This window comes from Meles meles, chromosome 6, assembly GCF_922984935.1.
Source record: "Meles meles chromosome 6, mMelMel3.1 paternal haplotype, whole genome shotgun sequence".
In the NCBI taxonomy this organism is placed as follows: domain Eukaryota; kingdom Metazoa; phylum Chordata; class Mammalia; order Carnivora; family Mustelidae; genus Meles; species Meles meles.
Window position 1 is genome coordinate 62,480,096 of NC_060071.1, and position 23,609 is coordinate 62,503,704.

Genomic DNA, 23,609 nt, shown 5'->3' on the forward strand with positions numbered 1-23,609 from the left:
GAAAATGTGGTGTGTGTGTACACACACACACACACACACACACACACACAAATATTATGCAGCCATCAAAAATGAAAAATGAAATCTTGCCATTTGCAATGCTGTGGATGGAACTAGAGGGTATTATGGTAAGTGAAACAAGCCAATAAGAGAAACATAATTATCATATGATCTCATTGACATGTGGAATTTAAGAAATAAGGCAGAGGATCACAAGGGAAGAGAGGAAAAAAAATGAAAACAAGAAGAAACCAGAGAGGGAGACAAACCATAAGAGACTCTTAATCTTTGGAAACAAACAGGGTTGTTAGAGGGGAGAGGGGATGGGGTGGCTTGATGATGGACATTGGGGGGGGGTATGTGTTATGGTGAGTGCTGTGAATTGTGTAAGACTGATGAATCACAGACCTATACCCCTGAAACAAAGAATACATTATATGTTAATTATAAATAAATAAAGAAATAAAATCTTACAATCTATAGCTTTTTATGTCTCAAGGTTTATTATATTGTAACATGAATCAGGACTTCATTCCTCTTTGTAATTATTATTTTTTAGAGAGAAAGCAAGTGAGAGAGTACATGCACAAGTTGGGGAGGAGGGGCAAAGGGAGTGGGAAAGAATGAATCCTAGGCAGGCTCCACACCCAGTGCAGAGCCAGTGAAGGGCTTGATCTCACCACCCTGAGATCATGAGCTGTGCTGAAATCAAGAATCGGACGCTTAACCGACTGAGCCAACCAGGAGACCCTCCTCTTCATAACTGAATAATATTCCATTAATGAATATCTCACATTTTTAATCCATCTAGTAGTTGATGGAGACGTGAACTGTTTCTACTTTTTTGGCTATTAGGAATAATGCTGCTACAAAAGCTATACAAGTTATTTTGTGGACACATATTTTAAATTCTTTTTTTTTTTTTTTAAGATTTTTATTTATTTATTTGACAGAGAGAGATCACAAGTAGACAGAGAGGCAGGCAGAGAGAGGGAAGCAGGCTCGCTGCTGAGCAGAGAGCCCGATGCAGGGCTCAATCCCAGGACCCTGAGATCATGACCTGAGCCGAAGGCAGCGGCTTAACCCACTGAGCCACCCAGGCGCCCCACATATTTTAAATTCTTTTGGCTGTATATGTGGGAGTGGAGTTGCCGAGCCAGGAGTTAAGGCTATGTTCACTCTTTGAGGACATGTCAGACTGTTTCCCAAGGTGACCGGACCATTTCACATTCCCAAAAGCCATGTAGAAGGGTTTCTAGTTCCCCATATTCTCACCTGTACTTCTTATTGTCCATCTTTGTTTATGACAGCTATCCTAGGGTATGTGTGGAGTCGTGTTTCACTGCAGTTCTGATTGGCATTTTCCCAATACGTAGAGGGTTTCTTTGTATGATTGTTGATCATCTGTATATTTTCTTTGGAGAGATGTTTATTTAAAATATTTTTATTATTGAGTTGCAAGAGTTCTCTCTCCACATTCTCAAAACTCACTTTTCATTGCATATTTATCACCACGCTGGTCTCTTACTGCAGTACAATCCTCAGCACACTTTCTGTACTGCTTTTTAACGTAATGGTTTTTTTAAAATAAAGATTTTATTTATTTATTTGACACAGAGAGAGAGAGAGAGAGACCACAAGTAGGCAGAGCAGCAGGCAGAGAGAAGAGGAGGATGCAGGTTCCCAACTGAGCAGAGAGCCCGATTCGGGGCTTGATCCCAGGACCCTGGAAACACGACCTGAGCTGAAGGCAGATGCTTAACGACTGAGCCACCCAGGCGCCCCAACTTAATGGTTTTTGTCTTGCTTGACAATAACAGTTTCCTCTCAGCATTTTCTCCTATAATAATGCTCTTGCCTGGGTATGATCTCTCTATCTGTGTAACAAAAAGAAGGATGCGGGCCACTGTAGGGGGAGAAAAGAGTCATTTCTCTTAGTTTCTCTTGGTGCATAACAAATTTCTTCAAGTGTAGAGGCTTAACATAGCACACACTTACTATGGCAGTTTCCAGGGATGAGGAGCTCGGGCATGACTAAGCTTTGTCCTCTGCCCCGAGCGGCAAAGACTGTAATCAGCTGTGCTACACTTTCATCAGAGGCTCACTCAACTAGAGCAAGATCCACTTCTACACTTCCTTAGCCTGGAATGAGGGATGGCAGAATTGATTTCTTTGCAACTGGAGAACTCGTAGCCTTCATGGTCGGAGTCTTGTAATGAGGCTCTCATCTGAGGAAGGGCCCCAATGTATCTTTTAGGGGCCTTCCCCTGATTGAGTCAGGCCCATCCAGGTGCTCTCCTTTTTGATGAACTCAAGGCAACTGATTTGGGAGCTTAATTACATCCACAAAATTCCTTCACTTTCTCTATATTCTATCAGCTACAAGGAAGTCCCATGTCCCATCCACATTCATTTCTATCAGACAGATCATACTTAGTGGGACTTGGAGAAGCAGAAGTGGGCTTTCAGCCAAGATGTAGTCAGCTGCAGTTGTCCTAACACCGAACTACTACATCAGACGTGCCCGTCCAAGCTCTCCAGGGTCAATGGCTGTTCCCTACCCACTCAGTGGAAAACACAAACCGAGCTTTAAGCTTTAGGCTTTCCTTCACTGTTGAGAGCAACTCCCTCTCTATTTCTCTTCATTCCCACATCATCTGCTGTGTTTTCCCTTGTTCAGACCCTGTTGTTTTGCTTCTTGTTTCTTGGCCCCTCGGAATTGACAACAGATTTTGACTTCCTGGAGATAAACCCTCACCTTCTCTCCCTGCTCCAGACTCAGCTCAACCCAGCTCAGACCAGCCAAGCTGCTGCCCGGAAATGGGATTTCCAGGATTATCATGAGAGGGTGGGGATGAGAGGCAGGAAGCTGAGCTGCCTGACTCCACACTCCTCTGGCCTCTGAACCCAGAGTCGCCTACTGATGCTGTGCCTTAGAAGCAAGTCCTACATCCAGGCCCCCAAACCACACAAAAACTCTGCTTCCATCTCTCTTCACCGCATCCTGGACCATCAGGCCCCACCCTGCTCCCCATGACCCCTCTCTGGGGGATGCCAAGTCCCAGTCATTAACGAGCACCTCAGGTGATTCTGATCTGTTGCCCTGTTGGGAATTCCTGTGATTAAAGGAAGATGGAAAGAGATCTGAAAACCAAACCCCAACATCGTATTAAGTGGTTTCCTGTTGCAATGAGAGGTGTGTTCTTCAATTATGCAGGGTTAAATATGCCATTTCAGTTTATATTTTTGGACTAATTCCTGTGGGTAATATCACCGGGAGAACAGAAGTTCCCAGGAATCTGCACTTTCTTTAGTGATTTTGGTTAGCAGTCATGAGACCTTCATTGCTGGTCTTGCTTTTCAAACTGATGAGCTGCTCGGAACAAGATGACAATGCCAGGGACCTCCGACTCCACTATAATAGGAAAGGAGTGGAGGGCTCTGGTTTTCTTCAGAATTCCTTAGGCTGAAGGCCCCATCAATAGAGAGCACTTCAGTGGGGTCTCAGGCAGGACTTTCCAAAACAGAGCAATTTCCAAAGTTATAAACATGCTGGCTGTTTTGGAAAATGTGAGGATCTCTGGTCATCATCAGTTTGTAATTGCTGAAGTTTTACAAGTGGGGGTAAAAGGGAGAATTTTGGTAACAAATTTCTCAAAGCAAAATAACAAAGACAAAATTATCCCAAATTTATTATTCTGCATGACATAAATAGGACATGTTTGTTCTATGATGGAAATATTTTTTCACTCCTTTTCTTTTAAAGAACAGTCTGAAGAAAACATAGGCAGTAAGCTCCTTGACATCACTCTTGGATTTTTTTTTTTTTTATCTGACTCCAAAGGCAATGGCAACAAAAGCAAAAATAAACGAATGGTACTACATCAAACTAAAACACTTCTGCACACGGTGAAAGAAACCATCCCTAAAATACAAAGGCAACTTTCTGAATGGGACAAGATAGATGCAAATCATATATCTGATAAGGGGCTAATATCTAAAATATATAAAGAACTCATAACCTAATAGCAAAAGCCAAATAATCTGGTTAAAAAAATGGGCAGAGGGTCTGAGCAGACATTTTTCCACAAAAGACAGACAGATGGCCAACAGACACATGAAAAGATGCTCAACATCACTCATCATGAAGGAAATGCCAACAAAACCACGAGTTATCTCACACCGGTCAGAGTAGCTATTTTACAAAGACAAGAGATAAGTGTTGCACAGATTGTAGAGAAATGGGAATATGTTTGCACTGTTGGCGGGAATGTTAACTGGTGCAACCACTGTGGAAAACAGGATGGACCTTCTTCAGAAAATCAAAAATAGAACTACCATTCAATGCTGCAATTTCACTTATGGCTAGTCACCCAGAGAACGTAAAAACGCTAATTTGAAAAGATATATGCATCCCTATGTTCTCTGCAGCATTATTTACAATAGGCAAGATATGGAAACGGCATATGGGTCAATCAATGGATGGATGGATAAAGAAGATGTGGTGTATACAAACATGTAATATTTGGCGATAAAAAGGAGAAAATCTGGTCATTTGTGGCAACATAGATAGACCTCGAGGTCATTAGGCTAAGTGAAATAAGTCAGAGAAAGTAAATACTGTTTGACTTCACTCATATGTGGAATCTACTAAAAACCTCAAAGAAACAAACAAGCAAGCAAGCAAACCAAACAAAACTTATAGATACAGAGAACTAATTGGTGGTTATCCAAGGGGAAGGGAGTTGGGGGGGTGAAAAGGATAAATAGGGTTAGTTGTATGGTGAAGGACAGTAACCAGACTTTTTGTGGTGATTACTTGTAGTGTATGCAAATATCGAATCAGTATGTTGTACACCTGAATCTAACACAATGACATATGCCAATTTTACCTCAAGTAAAAAAAAAAAAAAAAGAATAGATGTTCTTTGATAGAGGAAATCTATTTTATAAAAAGAAGAAAAAGGTAATAAAAATAAAAGTGAAAAAAAGAATAAAGTCTGGAAAAGTCACTCCAAAGCCGATGCCTGGAGGTTGGAGTGCTACCTGCTTACTTCTGACACACATCTCACAGCACCAAGACATGCACTCCCCCCTGCTGGCCCCAAGGGGGATCGGAATGGGCCACGCAGGTGTTAGGTGAGGAGGTCACTTCGCACCTGTACGTAGGCCTCCTGTAAGGGCCCCCCACCTTCCCAGTCCTCTCCCTCCCTGCCTGTGCACCCCACCTTGGTCTTTGCAACTGTCAGAGCAACCATTTCATAGCCAAGTGTTTCTATTCTTAATGTGCTTCAAAATTTTTCTGCCCCATGAATATCTGGTTTGTGGATCATTTTGGCCTCAGACGTATCCATTTGCACTTTCCCGTGATGGTCTGTATTTTGTCCCTGGCCTTTCCCATTTTTCTCATTCCTTTAGGTTATCCTTTTGCTTACGCGGAGGTTTGTCACATTTCTCCATTCCGCATCATCTGCGAAGTTCATCTTCAAGCCCTTGCTCGATCCCCGAGGTTGTTAATAAAGACAGGTCTGAGTGAGACGGGAGGAAAGGCCAGCTTCCCAAGCCGCCCTGGAGACCACCCTCCCGAGCCAGCCCAGTGTCCTGCAGGCTGTTTACTTCTACCCAGCACATTTTTCCATCCACATGACAGGATGAGCAGCCAACATGATCTGCCTTCATTTATGCCATGTCTCAGGACCCTTTATTAGCTGCCAGACTTCGGATTTCATGGATGGAACATCTGTTCCTGTCAGTTTTTATGCTGGGGTTACACAGAAAAGGAAAGTGCTGGCCTTCGCCTCAAGCGTCACACACGAGAGGAACTGTTGTCAATTTAGTGTGTGTGTGGAAACACAACCCTCCTTCTCTGCAGGCTGTGGGAAATTACTCTCCCCTCTCTACCCTCAAATTGTTCTGAGGCCTCGCTTCACTCTTCTCTTTATTGTTGTACACAGGACAAGCAACCTGCCCCCAGGAGCGTCAGCAGGGGCCTGAGCCATTCAATGCTTCCAAAATTATTTGGAAAATGGTCTGCAGCATTTTCCTCTGCCCCTGAGAGCCTGAATTCTCACTTGGTGCAAATTTGAGCTCTGCTGATCAAGGCAAGACTTTGCCAACTGGCAAAGCCTAATTCCGTGGAGGTCTTGGAAAGCAGGAAAGGGGTTGAAATCAGGATACTCAAAAAAGGGATGCAAATTAGATTTTACAATGATATTTGAGGACAGGAGGAGCCCGAGGGAGAGTTCTTTACCTGAACTGGGTCCTGACGCTAACCAGCTCTGTGGGCTTGGCCGGTTGTTCGGTCCGCCTGAGCCAGTTTTCTCAGATCTAGGATGAGAGACTGGAACTAGACAGTGCAAGGCCACTTGCAGCTACAGATCTGTGATTCTGTCTGCAGAGTGCAGAAAAGAGTGTGCCCTTCCCAAGCTGCTCTCACTGACAGAACAGGGAATGACTGCAGGGTTGAGAGCTGGGGTCCCCTAAGAACTGTAGAACTCCCTTTAAGATCTCAAAGGGCTGTTTAAATCATCTTTACTCTGGCCTTTTTTTTTTTTTTTTAGCATCATGAAGAAGATAGGCTCAAAGTCAGAACTGACGCCAAACCGAGAAGCATACAGAATTTGGCTTTGATCTTACACATCAGCTTTTTAAAGTACGTCCTCACGTAGTTTCCACACTCCTCCTGGGCAAGGGGGTGGGAGGTCCACCCTCTGATCCAGTCCTAAGCACTTCATTCAGGAACTCATAAAGGACACAAAATGTCACCTCCCAAAGGTACTCTCATTAATTCAAATACTTAGAGAAGGTCTCCTTAAAGTAGCATCGTATCCATTCATTGTTGAAATACAGAGCACCTACTAAGTGTCAGGCACAGGGATAAAAACTGGGCACATGAAGGTGAGTGACATATAGCCTCTAGCCTGATAGAGGTCACTTTTCAGCAGGGAGTCAGGGAAGTGACAGATCACTGCAACGTATCTACAAAAGAGATTTGGGGGAGTGCTCCATGGGACGCACATGTCGCTTAGAGTACAACCAGGACTACCGTTTAGAGTGAGGAGTTATAATGCTAGCTAATATGCCCACAGAAATACATGAGCTAAGCCCATTACAGGCAACCCAGCACATAGGGTCATTCTGGCTAAAGAGAAAGTATGGCTATTAAGCCCCCTTATGTCACCCTGAGACTGGCCACACATTACTTAGGTAAGATATTTACCCCAAAGAATTAGGTGATTCCTGACACAAAATCAACAACAGTTTGTGTTTCTTCTTTAGATGACTGATGAAGAGGTTTTTTTTTTGTTTTTGTTTTTTTTTGCAAACCATGCTTTTTCCTTCCTTTCCTCCTTCCTTCCTTCTTGTTTCTCTCATTTCCTTCCTTCCTCCCTTCCTCCCTCCCTCCCTTCCTTCCTTTCTTCCTTCCCTCCTTTCTCTTTAAGTGGCTCTCCAGTAGAACTAATTATTAGGAGATTCTTAACATAATAAAAGTATTAGCATTCTAGGTATTTATTCTATGGGGGAACCACTTGCCCCATCCCTTATAAGACTTTTGCCCTTGGGAATCCATTGGCCTAAGCTTTCTTTGGGTAATTTCAGTGCACGTCACTGTAAAGTCCATAAAACATCATCCATGGAGCCAATCCCAGAAGAATGGATAACAGGTGAGATTGTTCTATAATAAACTTCTTCTTCCCTCCAGGTCTGCCATGGTGGCTCTGCATCCTACTGACTTTAAAACTACACCCTGTTACAATTGATGAGTTTCTACTGTAGAATATTACTTGGCTATTAGCTTAGCTATTAGTTATTACCATTAGCCCCAGTCCAAAGTTCTGCCAGGCAGTTAGGTTCAGGAAATAAACACATGCTGGATTTATGTTTATTTGTAATCAAGATGTTCTCTTTCCTGCACTCATTGCTAAAGGTGCTGGATCTCTCATAATTTGAGTCCACTCCCTAGCTCTATCATTTAACATATATTACAAAAATAATCATAATCTAAAACTCCCTGAAATTTTTCCTCCAAAACAACTGAAGTCTGGTGGCCTGAGTGGGCCCAAGAAGCCAGTCCTCTACCAGGCTGTGCCCTCCACTCTACAACCACCTTCATGTTCCATCTAGAGGTATAGTCAGACCTTTGAGACAAACCGAGCACTTGGCTCATGACCTACATTCTTCCACAGCTACATCATCCAGAAAAATGACTTCTATTTTGTTTTTTTTTTTTGTTTTTTTTTAAAGACTTATTTATTTGACAGATAGAGATTACAAGTAGGCAGAGAGGCAGGCAGAGAGAGAGAGAGAGAGAGAGAGAGGAGGAAGCAGGCTCCCCGCTAAGCAGAGAGCCTGATGCGGGGCTCGATCTGGGATCATGACCTGAGCTGAAGGCAGAGGCTTTAATCCGCTGAGCCACCCAGGTGCCCCAAATGACTTCTATTTTGTAAGGAAATTCACCATTGTGCATTTCATCTGGCCCAATATTTATTATCCCAAGTCAAAAATGGAAAAGCCAAATCAACTGATTGCTTAGCTGATCAATAACTCCACAACTTAAAGTGTTAAATGCATGTCTGATCAGTGCTCACCCACTACCAGGAATAACTGTTGAGAGAGAAGAGGAAAAGGGACTCTCACAGGTTTACACTGTTTTAAAGAGAATCGCAATCAAGAACCTGGCCTGAATCACATACTTAAGGATGAAACAATACAAGAGGGTCCTCTAGAACCAAGAAAATGACAAGTATCCCACCCACACCCCCTCCACTCAATGTTGAATTTGAGATCCCAGCTAGCATAAGTCAAGCAAAAAGTAAAAGATATGGAAAGGAAAAATCAATGTTTCATTATCAGCAGATATGATTTCCTACATAGAAAATTCATGAGACTCTGCAAACAAAAATATTTACATGAACAGAGAATAACAAGTTTGCAAGCTAAGAATTGATACCAAAAAAAATCATTGACATTTTTCTACTCCAGGGACCAAAAAAGGGATATTTTAGTTTTTGAAAAAAATTAGAAAGTATAATTTTAGATAAAGATCCTGTGCACAACAGCAACAAAAATTATAAGGTAAATAGGAATATATTAACAAAAGATGGACAAAACTTTTTGGAAAGTATTATAAAACATTTTACAAATAAGGAAAAAAGAACTGAGTAAAGAGATATGCTGGACACATGGTAGGGAAGTTTCGATATCATTATAATAATTCTGCTCAAATGTATGTATAAATTCAGTGCCATTCTAAATACCATCTTGATACTTTTTTTGTGTGGGAGTGAACAAAAAGATTGTAAAACTCACATGAGTGAGTGAAGGGTCAAGTATAGTCCAGACAATTTTGAAGAAAAGGAATAAAAACAGTTCTTACCATACTAGCTATTAAGAACTGCCCTAAAGCTACAAAAATTAAGGTAGGTCTAGCCCAGCATACCAATGGAATGGGCCCACATCTATACAGAAACTTTGTGAATGAGAGTAGTGGCATTACCAGTCAATGAAAAAAGGATAAGATAGTTAACGAATGATCCAATGACAGCTATTCATGTAGAATAAGTAAATTAAAATCAGTTTTCTAGGCAAAACTAAATCCCAAATGGATTAAAAGCGTGGCTATTGAAACAAAGCAATGCTGTAAAACTTTTGTGAGAATATATGGCATATGTTTATAATGTTGGTGTAAGGAAGGTTTTCTTGGACAAGGCATAAAAGGTACCAAACACTAAAAACATTATAAATTTAGCTACAAAAAAACTGAAAAACTTTTGGGTGAAAAAACCAAACATAACAATTAGAAGATAAGCAATAAATTAGGAGAAGATATTTCTAACTCTTAAAATAACTAAAACAAGAATTAGTATCCAGAAAACACAAAGATATCTTTCAGATCAATAACAAACACACACACATACACACAAAGTATGGGCAAAGGTTAGGAACAGGAAATTTACAAAGAAATCTGAATAGCCAATAAATATATGGAAACATCAAGAAAATATTATTTCATACCCATTGATTGGAAAAAATTTAAAAGTCTTATAACACACATGCTGGCAAGGATATGGGAAAACAATATGTCATTTAGTACTGGTGAGGGTGTAAATATCTACAAGCACTTTGGAGAGCACTTTCACATTATCTAGAAAAATTGAAAATAAACATACTCAGCCACCAAGTAATTTTGCTTCTAAGTAATTACCCTAGGGAAACTCTCACACGTGCTCAGGGAGAGTTCTACACAGTTGGTTGTTGCAATGTTATTTTTAATAGCAAAATATTGGAAACCATCTAAAAGGCCATCAATAGGGAATGGATAAACTGTGGTATATTCATACACTGGAATACTAAGCCACTGTTAAAATGAATAAATGAATAATTCCATATGTGGTAATGTGACTAAATTTGGAAAATATAAAGTTCAGCAAAAATGAGGAAATTTATAGTATATTATGTATGTACACTTTAAAAATGAAAAATAATACTATATATTGAGAATATATACTAATTTAAAGATAGTGGAAATGGGGTTTTATTATCTTTTTAAAGAATCAATCTGAATCAAATATAGCAAAATGCTAACATCTATTAGGTCTAGATGGTAGATGTATGAAAATGTGTAGTTCTTTTGTGTTTTATGTGTGATGAACTTAAAAATATTGAAAAGGAAAATATTAAATATTAAATCAAGGGATAAATCAATAGATGAAATAAATTAATAATGACTGGGCACCCCAGACATTGGGGCATTTTACACAAAGAGTGGGTAGAATATTACAGCTGAGAGCACCATTAGCAAGTATCTAACCTTACTCCATACTGGACGCATGTGAAAATTGAGACCTAGAGAAAATAAGTGATTTCAAAACTATACAAGTAGCCAGAATGGAACCTAGGCCTCCTAACTTGCAGACCAGGACTCCCTTCCACTGCCCCACATACACCTCACTGCCACCTTCATTAGAAGATACAAAGAATCAGGTCTCAGGAATAGTACAGAGAACTAATAGTGGGACCATCCTCAATAATCCAAGGCTCATCCTCAAAAGGTCTCCCAATGTAAAGAGTAACATTTATAAACTCTCTGAGAAAACCAAACAGCTGCTCATTTATGTCATGGCCTTGCCTCAAACCCTAGGACAACCCCTGCCAATTGTTAATTTCTGGCAAACACCATGAAAGAAAAATACCCAAGGAAGAAAGTTGACTAGGGCTGCAAGAAACCTGCTTATTATCCTGTTGGTAGAAGATGGTGTCACTCATCTAATTTATCTTTCTAAAGTTGAGGTCGCCTCAGGACCTTAACATGTCAATAACACCCAACATCTCTCCTCAAACTCCATGCATTCTGGTTTCTTGATTAATCTTTGAATGCCCTGATGCAGATGACTGGTAGAGTCTGAAGAGAGTGAGTTTCCCCATTTATTCTTTTCTTTTTTTTTTCTTTTTTATTATGTTCAGTTAGCCACTGTATGGTGCATCACTAGTTTTTTTTTTTTCTGTTTTTTTTTTTAAATTTATTTTTTCCAGCGTAACAGTATTTATTATTGCATCACTGCCATAAGACACCTAGGAATAAACCTAACCAAAGAGGTAAAGGATGTATACTCTAGGAACTATAGAAAACTTATGAAAGAAATTGAAGAAGACACAAAAATGTTAGAAGAATAAATATTATTAAAATGTCTATCCTGCCCAGAGCAATTGCCATTTTCAAAGCCATCCCTATTAAAATACCATTGGCATTTTTCAAAGAGCTGGAACAAACAATCCTAAAATTTGTAGGGAACCAGAGAAGACCCTGAATTGCCAAGGGAATGGTGAAAAAGAAGAACAAAGCTGGGGGCATCACGTTGCCTGACTTCAAGCTATATACAGAGCTGTGATCACCGAGACAGTATAGTATTGCCACAAAAACAGATACATAGAGCAATGGAACAGAATAGAGACTCCAGAAATGACTCCTTAAATCTATGGTCAGTTAATTTTTGACAAATCAGGAAAAAATACCCAATGGGAAAAAGAAAATCTCTCCAATAAGTGGTGCTGAGAAAATTGGACAGCTACATATAGAAGAATGAAACTGGACCATTCCCTTATACCATACACAAAGGTAAACTCAAAATGGATGAAGGACCTCAATGTGAGACAAGAATCCATGAAAATCCTAGAGGAGAACATAGACAATAACCTCTTCGACATCAGTCACAGTAACTTCTTTCAAGACACATCTCCAAAGGCAAGTGAAACAAGAGCAAAAATGACCTCACCGAGATAAAAAGCTTTGTACAGCAAAGGAAACAGTCAACAAAACTAAGAGGCAGCCCACAGAAAGGGAGAAGATATTTGCAAATGACATTACAGATAAAGGGCTGGTATTGAAGATTTATAAAGAACTTTTCAAACTCAATATTCAAAAAACAAATAACCTGGTCAAAAAATGGGTAGAAGACATGAACAGACACTTCTCCAAAGAAGACATACAAATGGCTAACAGACACATGAAAAAATGCTCAACATCACTAGCCATCAGGGAATTACAAATCAAAACCACAATGAGATACCACCTCATACCAGTTAAAATGGCAAAAATTAACAAAACAGGAAACAACAAATGTGGGTGAGGATGTGGAGAAAGGGGAACCCTCTTACATTGTTGGTGGGAATGCAAGCTGGTACAGCCACTGTGGAAAACAGTACGGAAATTCCTCAATATGTTAAGAATAGAGCTACCCTACAACCCAGCAATTGCACTATTAGGTATTTACCCCAAAGATACAGATGTAGTGAAAAAAGGGGCACATACACTCCAATTTACCCCATTTAGTCTTATCATTGTCTCCCCATCTACCTGATTCATGCTTATCCATGGCTTCCTTCATAAAGAGATTTGAATATAGATTTTTCAACGTCTTTTGAAAGGAGAAGATATTTGTTGTACTTTATTGTAATTAACAACATAGCTAATTTCTTGGATGTTTATTAGGCACTAGACATTGCTCTATGCACTTTTGGATTATTACTTCATTTAATACTCCCAAAAATATCTGTGAGGTGGATACAAGAACTACCATCCTTTTAAAGACAAGGGTCACAATCAGAGGACTTAAGGACATTTTCCAACGTCATGGAAGAGAATTCAAACATAGGCCTTTTGGTTCCTACACCTAAACCATCACACACAACACAAATTTCACTTTATTCTTTGAGTGCCTACTCATTTCACCATTGAGTATGATGTTGACTGTGGGATTGTCGTATATATAACTTTTATTACGTTGAGGTACATTCTTTCTCTACCTAATTTGTTAAACGTTTTTTTTTTTTTTAATGAAAAAATGCTTCATTTTGCCGAAGACTTTCTCCCATCTCTATAATGTACTTCCAGCCATATTTTTAAGGGAAACCCTGTTAGAGAGAAAACACATGGAGATACACATCCAGTCAGGTTTCCATTATCCCTTTCTTTCTCTTTTATCTTTCATAGATGTAGTCCAATCTGTTTTGTCTATTTTTTTCCTTCATCTAATCCTAAAATCCCCGGCTACAAGGATCTTAGAGGTCATCACTTCTTTTAGTGACTCAAAAATCACGTTATTAGAGAGTTAAAGACAAGAGTCTCCTTGCATCCCCCTACTCCCAGCCAGTGCCTGTTCCATCAGTTCAATCCAGGCTTTCTGTCCTCTGGAGTTTCAATGGATTGATTAGAAAGGATCAAGGCAGCATTTTCTGCTGTTTGACCTGAAATTGTCATGGCCCAAGGGCCTGGGACTAACATTTTTGCTTATGCCTTTGTCTGTTCCTTACATCTCATGCTTTTGTCAGCTGATTGGCTGACAAAAGGTCCCCAACTCTTTGGGGGACCTTTAAAGGAGACCTGGAAATGTTCCTTTGGGTGTCATGTTGTAATTGGATCTTATTTAAATTTAATTTTAAAGTTCATTTGTTCATTCCCCTTCAACAATTAATGGCCACTTCCTAATATATTTGATTAACCTGTTATATAGATTTAATATGGCAGTGATTGGAAACTTCATGATTTGGATGTTAGTTGAAGTAAGTGCTATACATTCACTTTCTTATTAATTATGGGTATGTCATAATTAATGACCCATACATAATTAATAACGGGTATGTAAAACTATGTTGAGTATGTCGAATAATAGAATCAAAACCTTAAAAAAGATAAGCTATGGTGATAGACTAAAACTGGTAGAATGAATAGAATATGGATAAATGGAATTCTACATTTAGACAACCTCCCCCCCAAAAAATTGCTTAAGAAGAAGATAGAGGTATATGGCTTAAAAGCAGACTTTGGTGTTTATTTATCACAAACTGTGAATGAACTCTAAGTGTGATGCAGCTGCTAAAACCAAGGTATTTTAGGCTCTTTTAATACTAGTGTGGTATCAAGGTTAGTTCTAGTTGCTCACACCACATCTAAATTATTCCAGTTTGGGTCTTTTTAAAGTGGATATGGATAAACAAGGACTCCTGTAAGGATAGTGAAGCACTTAAATGGAAATTTTAGATAGGAGAAAAGAGTAACTCTTCAATAGCTTGATTTAAATACTGGAAGCATTGTCATGTAGACTTGCTCTGTATTTGTATATGCCTAGAAGGCAAGATAACCCAAATCATACAGAGGTATAATTTGGAACCATATAACTGGAGGCATTTTCATGATTAGAGCTGTTGAATAAGGTGGGCTGCTCTCATGAGAGAATTAGCCATCCTTAGAGGTGTCCAAACACAGGCTGGTTGTCTTGCTGTGAAAAACACTGTGACAAAGTGGAAGATTATAGGCGATGACCATAGCATTGCTTCAACTCAGAGATGCTCAGCTTGTGAGTAATTTTGCAGCTCCACCTCTGTGCTGTAAGAGGCAGTGAAATAAGGAAAAAAGGATCATGATACTGTTCTTATCCCTTAGGAACTAGCAAACCCAAAGGAGACTATAAAAGAGAAAAGAGGAGCAATGATTCTCACTTTTTTTTTTCTTTTTTAAGTAGCAGACTCCTCTTTCCCTCCCACCTTTACAAATGAAATGCTATATAGAACCCAATTTTGAAAATAAAAAAAGAACTAATTTGAGTGGTCAGGACTGGGGGCAGCCACTGACTTAGAGTCCCACCTACTGAGATGCCTTACCCTCAAAGAGGTTTCTGTGGTAATCTTTCTGGAACCAGAGTTCCCTGGAAGTCAGTCTGAAACCACTAAGGGGAGGCTTGAGAGAAGGGGGTTTGAGAAGAAGGAGGAAACTGGAAAATTCTGGGAAAACAATGTCCAGTCTCTTTAGCCCCATTAAATATGCTATGTCCACATAATAAATCTGGGAAGCCAAGGAACTTTCCCAGCTCAATTCTCTTCTACCTATTGGAATGTACCGCATTTATTGAGTCCTCTTATTTCTCTGTTTTGGCTCTATGTCTTAGATTCTCCTCTGCTGCCCCCTGCTTCTTCAGATCTAGGACCTAGTTTTTGATTTGCTGGTTATATGCAGTTGGGTTCACTCTTCATCCAGTCCCCATTTGCCAGGGAGAGGAACAGTGGCAAATTGTAGAATCTGTATGAGCAGAAAACCTAAGTGTTGGTTGGGGTCTGTTAGCTAAAATGGGAGGTCTGGCTACCCCACAGTAACCTGCCTGTGTAATCCCCAAGTAGGGGATTCTCAAAGAACCATGCCATAAGCTGTGGCAGGAAACTATGTCTCCTCCATTCTGGTCCTCTCTACCCAGGCATAGGAAATAGGTTTTTTCATGGGGGATGGGGAGATAGAGACAGAAAGGCGCATCAGCATACACTCTGTATAGCAGTCAGGTCCAATGCATTCAATTTGGATTTAAAGAGTTTAATGAAAGTGTGAGCAGGATTTAGGGAAAGCAACCAGAGATGGCGGTAGTACTACCGCTGGATCTGAAGGAGCAAAGAAAGGACTAGTTGTTGGAACCAAGACAGAAAGAACTCTATGAATAAGGCTGCCCAACAGGAGCTGTGGCCTTCAGAAGTGGAAGCAGCCAAATGACAGCAACCAAGCTCCATCAAAAGGGGAGCTGGAGAATTAATACTCTGATTTCACTTTCCTCCTGCATCCTACCCTCTTGCTAGAGCCTTCCATTGTCTCCGAACCAACAGAAGTCAGATATCAGTGGAATCCCTTGATGGAATTCCCCTGGGTCTGTATTAGGTAGAAATCCTTGGGTTTATAGCAGGGTAGGAAGTGAATCTGAAGGGGCAAAAGGAAGAAGATATTTAGCACACCAAACTTCAAAATCCTGGCAAGCTTTGTGTTTCAGCTACGTGGAGAATATCACATCCATACCACCTCAACTTTATTCACAGCCCATTGCAATTACGTGTTTTACTGATGATCCTACAATGTTGGTAGATAAAGAACTCTCTACAAACCATTTGCCTTTATGGTGGGCATGCTCATTCTTACTGAAGTTAATACTGAGCATTTTCCAAATCCCATTTTTTTTTTTTGGGGGGAAAGTAAAGTCCAAAGAACTATTTAAGGATATCTCCTTCTATCTCCAGTTTACCATTTGCCTTTATGGTGGGCATGCTCATTCTTACTGAAGTTAATACTGAGTATTTTCCAAATCCCATTTTTTTTTTTTTTTGGAAAGTAAAGCCAAAAGAACTATTTAAGGATATCTCCTTCTATCTCCAGTTTGCCATTTGCCTCCTCTGGTCTTCTAAGCAGACACTTCAGGATATGAGATATAAGATGACTGGGACTTCAACACTGGGAAGAAACATCCTGTTTTAGAATTGATCATGAAAAGTGATAAGCAAATAACAATAGGCCCGGACTTCAATTGTCTCACATGTGGATAAAATCCATTTAATTTTTCAAGTTGGGAAACGGAGGTATATGATTTTTACATGGTTTCTAGCTTAGCATCCTCAAGGAGTGTGATGCATCCAAAAATAAATTGTCCATTTATTTGTAAACATTCTCACAAACATGGAGTCTGTGAATGAATTACCTTCTCTAGAGGTAAACTGCATTACAAGAAACTAAAAAACGTAAGCTACCCCAGTGGATGTATATGAGGCATCAGTTTCCTTTTCAACTGAACCACTAATTATTGAGTGTCTATTTCAGGAGATTGCTCTGGTTATCAATTGTTAAATAACAAATCTCCTTAAAACTCACTGGCTAATATAGCAACTTATTATTATATTTCATGTTACCATATGTTTATTTGGCTTACCTGGGAAGTCCTATGGGGGGGGGAGTGTCTCTTATGTGATTGCAGTCAGATGGTGGCCAGCAGTGGAATAATCTTCAGGCTCAACAGGACTGGTTATCCAAGAAGGCTCATGGCTGGCAGATGATCTTGGTCAGTATCTAGATCTAGGAGCTCACCTAGGACTGTTAACTTGATTTTTCTACAATTAGTCTTTCCATATCCTTGGGCTTCTCACAGTATGGAGCCTAGATACTACCAATGAGTGAGTATCTCAAAAGATGTAGATGAATCTGCAAAGCTTCTTATAATTAGTCTCAGAATTCATGTAGTGTTAGGAAGATTGAGCTATTCAGTGTTTTAAAAAATAGGAAGGGTGTTGCAAGACACTAAGTACAATGTACTCCCATTAACAATGTCTCAAAGGTATGTTATTATAGCATGAAATATGTAGGGAACTACAAGTATTTATGTTATTATTAGAGTCTAAAATTTGCAGGAGGATGTGGCAGGAGATGGGCTGGAAAGCCAAGAATAGACAGGCACCCAAGAATTTTGTACATTTTTGAATGCTTTGCTAGCAAGTCTGACTTTATGGATTTGGGGAGCCTTTGAGTTTTAAAGCAGAGGTGTGAATGGTCATAACAGACTTTCAGACATATACCTTTATGCACGCAGTGTGGTGAGTGGATTTGGAGGATGCAACACCCCAAGACTTGAGATAGGGAGACCTGTTAGGACTTCATTGTATTCCAGGTCAGAGGCTGATGGTGTAAACAAAGATGGTAATTGAGAGGATGCAAGAAAGAGGATAGAATTAGAAATATCTAAAGCAAAATTGGAAGCATTGGAAGCACTGAGTGACTATTTGAATTTTGGGAGCTAAGTTTTAAGTTGTACGTTGTATGTTTTAATTCCCAGATTTCTATGCAGGGCCTGAGGGCCTTAATTTCTCAATGAAGTAGTTGGTGAGACTACTGGAGATATTCTGAGATTTTTCCTGATTTTATGAAAAGTTTAACCTTCAGAGAGTAGAATCACATTGAGTCTTGAACAGAAAAGTGCGTGTGTTCGGAGTTGGGGGGGGGTGGCTTCTAAGAATAATGACAGTAAAAAGACAGAAGAAAACATGATTCTCCAATTAAGCCAGAAAAGGAGTATAAAGAAGCAAAGAAAAAAAACCCCTGTAACAGAAAAACAAAATACAATCATACAAACAAGTATAAATAAATTCGTTTTCACCAATATGAATGGCTTAAAGACATTTTTTAAAAGGCAGCAGGGCACCTGAGTGACTCAGTCAGTTAAGCGTCTCTAGATTTTAGCTCAGGTCATGATCTCAGGGTTGTGATATTGAGCCCCATGTTGGGCTCCACATTGGGTGTGGAGCCTGCTTGGGATTCTCTCTCTCCCTTTGTCCCTCCCACCACCCTCTTCCATTCAAAAAAAAAAAGACAGCGATTTGGATTGGGTGAAAATATATTCCAACTATAAAAATATATGTGAATATGTTCCCATATATTTGTGTGTGTACATACACACATATATGTATATATAGTAGGAAAGAAGGTAGTAGGCAAATATTAATTAAAATAAAATAGGTTTAACTATATTAATATCATCAATATTGTATCAATGTCAGAATAGGTGCAAGATAAAAACTATTATTAGATACAATGTTATTATATGATAATATAGAAACAGTTCATTAGGAAGATTTTATTATTATTATTATTTAAAGATTTATTTGTTTATTTGAGAGAGGGAGAGGGAGAGCATGTGTGTGCACATGAGTATGAGAGGATGGGGCAGAGGGAGAGGGAGAGAGAAACTCAAGTGGACTACACGCTGAGCACAGAGCCAGTGAGGGGCTCCATCCCCAGGACCCTGAGACCACGACCTGAGCCAAAACCAAGAATCAGACATTTAACCCACTATGCCACTTAGACACCCCCATTAGGAAGATTTTATATTTTGAATTTGCACACATAAAGCATATATAAATACCACAGTGACAAAATTAGAGACAGAAATTTACAAATATACAATCAAAGTAGTTTTAACACATTTCTCTGAAATTAATGCACTAACTAAATGGTAAGTTATTACGAAGTGGAAAAATTTGAACAACATAATCAACAAGCTGTATTTGTGAGGTTAGGAGAGGTGATGCCTCTGTACCATTTCAAGCACAATATTTTAACGACTCAATAGTCACCATTTATTTCTCACTCAAACTTCCATCCAAAAGAGTCTGGGACTATGTGTCTCTACAGTGGTTAATGGAGGCTTATGATATTTTAGTTCTACTATCTGTGACAAGTAGTTACTTCTTTTATGGCAGAAGGGGGAAAAAGATCAGAAAATTACTCATGGCTTTTCACTGCTTCAGCCTGAAAGAGAGACATGGAGCTTCCATTCACTAGACCTAGCTCTATGACTCTTATAAATAATGGATGCCGATTTTAAAAACTGTATATATATATATATATATATATATATATATATATAATACATACACATATACATAATATATATTTATATAGAGATATAGACATAATATATAAAATATACATATATTTTAAAAAGACCTCATTTGAAATAGCAATAAAACCTAAGCTTGTACTAGGGAAATTTTGGAAGCCAATTAAATGTGAATCAATAGACAATAATTACAGATTTGTATAGTCACATACCTGACAATTCAACAGTTAAGATGAAAGAATTGACTCTACTTCTGTGAACATGGGAGAAACAATGATCTGGAAAATCTTTTGAGTAAAAAGGTCAGGTTTCATAATATCTGTATTATGGTACTATTTTCATAAGTTAAAAAATGCACAAAATAATGCTATGTATTCAAATGGATATATACAAATGTTGTGAAAATAGAATAACTTGGGTAGAAAAGATACTATACCAACTTCAGGCTGGAGGTTACCTCTTGAGAGGGAGAAATCATAGATTGAGAATTGAAAGATTCAACAGTAGTACCTTATTTCTTTAAAAAAAAGGTCTGAAGCAAATTATATGAAGTGTTAAATGTTTCTAAATCTGGATAGTAGGTAGCTGTCTTTTTTTTAGCCTCCTGTGTTGAATTTATTGTGTAATTAAGTAATTTAAATTTTTTTAAAAAATGTGATGAAGGGGACACCTGGGTGGCTCAGTGGGTTAAAGCCTCTGCTTTAGGCTCAGGTCATGATCCCAGGGTCCTGGGATCGAGCCCCACTTCGGGTTCTCTGCTCTGCGGGGATCCTGCTTCCTCCTCCCTCTCTCTGCCTGCCTCTCTGCCTACTTGTGATCTCTATCTGTCAAGTAAATAAATAAAATCTTTAAAAGAAAATGTGATGAAACGTACTAAAGTACTTTGCCAACACTTTGAGGAAGGCAGACCATGGGTAACAGCAGAGAAATGTTGTACCTTCTAAATGGATGGGCGCTGGAAGACACAGCCTCGTTACTTACCAAAGTTTTTCCAGACTTCTTGTGGCTGCTTTATTCTAGGTGCAGAGATGACCTGGCTGCCACAGCCCTCAGCTGCTTTTAATCATCAGGGTGATGGGTTCTGCCCATTTATCCAAAACACATGAAGAAATGCAAGTAGCTACATTTTCTTTTGAGGCCTTATAAAATAAGAAAAATATTTTCTGAGTCATTTAGGAACTATTAAATCATGATGGTAGAACTGAAGTGTTGATTATTGAATTGTAATTTTTCAAAAGTTAACATGCCTTAGTCACTCCCAGAACAGCTCTGTGTTCTTGCTACTCGAGTTTACTGTAATGTCTGCCATCTGGTTTCAAGGGACTTGAATGGTTTCCATGTTTGCTTTTGTTTCAATTATTGTCCTGAGGATCTGCAAATTACGCTAAGCAGAAGGAATCTGGGAGAAAGCCCTCCTTCTAAATCTGAGAAGAAAATTTTTCTAAGCTAAGGCACTGATGCTATTGACCGGGGACTTAGTTATTATGACCTTTTTGGCAAGACTGTTAGACAACTGAGGATTTCCATTTCCAGAAACCAAACTTCCAGAGACACTTTCATGTATGCATAAAGCTACATGTAGAGGAGGTTCACGGTAGAAAATGTTCCTTGTAATACCATAGGGAACATCGTTGAATATGAAGCTGGTCTTATGCTCAAGAATACAGTAGTAAGAACTTGGAACTAGGGCAAATATGAATCAATAAGGGAATGAATGAACACATGATGGCTCATCTCTGCTATGTATTAATATGGTGGTTAAAAATAATAAGGTTAGATCTCTGCATAGAGATATGAGTTGAACTTCTATTGAGAAAAAAAAAGAAAAATAAAGTTATTGAGAAAAATAAAGTTATGAGAAAAATTGAGAAAAATTTGAGAAAAATATTGAGAAAAATAAAGTTATGGAGGAATACATATGACAGGATCCCATTAACATTAAAAATTCCAAACCCGAGGCAAAGAGTCAAGATGGCGGAGAAGTAGCAAGCTGAGACTACATCAGGTAGCAGGAGATCAGCTAGATAGCTTATCTAAACATTGCAAACACCTACAAATCCAATGGGAGATCGAAGAGAAGAAGATCAGCAATTCTAGAAACAGAAAATCAACCACTTTCTGAAAGGTAGGACTGGCGGAGAAGTGAATCCAAACGACGGGAAGATAGACCACGGGGGGAGGGGCCGGCTCCCGGCAAGTGGTGGAGCAACAGAGCACAAAATCAGGACTTTTAAAAGTCTGTTCCACTGAGGGACATTGCTCCAGAGGCTAAACCAGGGTGAAACCCACACGGGGTCAGCGTGGCCCCAGGTCCCGCAGGGTCACAGAAGGATTGGGGGTGTCGGAGTGTTGCAGAGTTGCAGGTATTAGAACGGGGAAGCTGGCTACAGAGATAGAGCCGAGCGAGGAGTGAGCTCTCAGCTCGGGGTTACCTTGAACTGGTCACAGGCTGGGTGAGCTCCGAGCGCAGCTGGAGGCCGGGGATGCAGGAGTGATTGGGCACTGTTCTCTGGGGCGCACTGAGGAGTGGGGCCCCGGGCTCTCGGCTCCTCCAGGCCAGAGACTGGGAGGCTGCCATTTTCATTCCCATCCTCTGGAACTCTACGGAAAGCTTTCAAGGAACAAAAGCTGCCAAAAGCAAACCTGAGGGGATTACTTAGTCCAACCCCCCGGTAAGGGCGGTGCAATTCCGCCTCGGGCAAAGACACTTGAGAGTCATTACAACAGGCTCCTCCCCCAAAAGATCAACAAAATATCCAGCCAGGACGAAGTTCATCTATCAAGGAAAGCAGGTTCAATACCTAGGACAGCAGCAGAATTCCAGAGGAGGAGAAAGCAAAGCACGGAACTCATGGCTTTCTTCCCATGATTCTTTAGTCTTGCGGTTAATTCAATTTTTTTTTTCAATTTTTTTTCTTTCTTTTTTCTTCTTCTGCTAAATTTTTTAAAACTTTTACCCTTTTCTTTTTTAACGTTTTTTGACTAGTTTATCTAAAATATATTTTTTCTTTTTTTAAATATTTTTTATTTGTTTTTTTTTTTTTAATTTTTTTCTTTTTTTTTTTTCTGAACCACTTTTTATCCCCTTTCTCCCCCTCATAATTTGGGGTCTCTTCTGATTTGGTTACAGCACATTTTTCTGGGGTCTTTGCCACCCTTTTAGTATTTTATTTGATCCTTCATATCCTCTTATCTGGACAAAATGACAAGGCGGAAAAAATCACCACAAACAAAAGAACAAGAGGCAGTACCGAAGGCTAGGGACCTAATCAACACAGATATTGGTAATATGTCAGATCAAGAGTTCAGAATGATGATTCTGAAGGTTCTAGCCGGGCTCGAAAAAGGCATGGAAGATATTAGAGAAACCCTCTCTGGAGATATAAATGCCCTTTCTGGAGAAATTAAAGAACTAAAATCTAATCAAGTTGAAATCAAAAAAGCTATTAATGAGGTGCAATAAAAAATGGAGGCTCTCACTGCTAGGATAAATGAGGCAGAAGAAAGAATTAGTGATATAGAAGACCAAATGACAGAGAATAAAGAAGCCAAGCAAAAGAGGGACAAACAGCTACTGGACCACGAGGGGAGAATTTGAGAGATAAGTGACCCCATAAGATGAAACAACATTAGAATAATTGGGATTCCAGAAGAAGAAGAAAGAGAGGGGGGAGCAGAAGGCCTATTGGAGAGAATTATTGGAGAGAATTTCCCTAATATGGCAAAAGGAAAAAGCATCAAAATCCAGGAGGTGCAGAGAACCCCCCTCAAAGTCAACAAGAATAGGTCCACACCCCGTCACCTAATAGTAAAATTTACAAGTCTTAGTGACAAAGAGAAAATCCTGATAGCAGCCCGAGAAAAGAAGTCTGTAACATACAATGGTAAAAATATTAGATTGGCGGCAGACTTATCCACAGA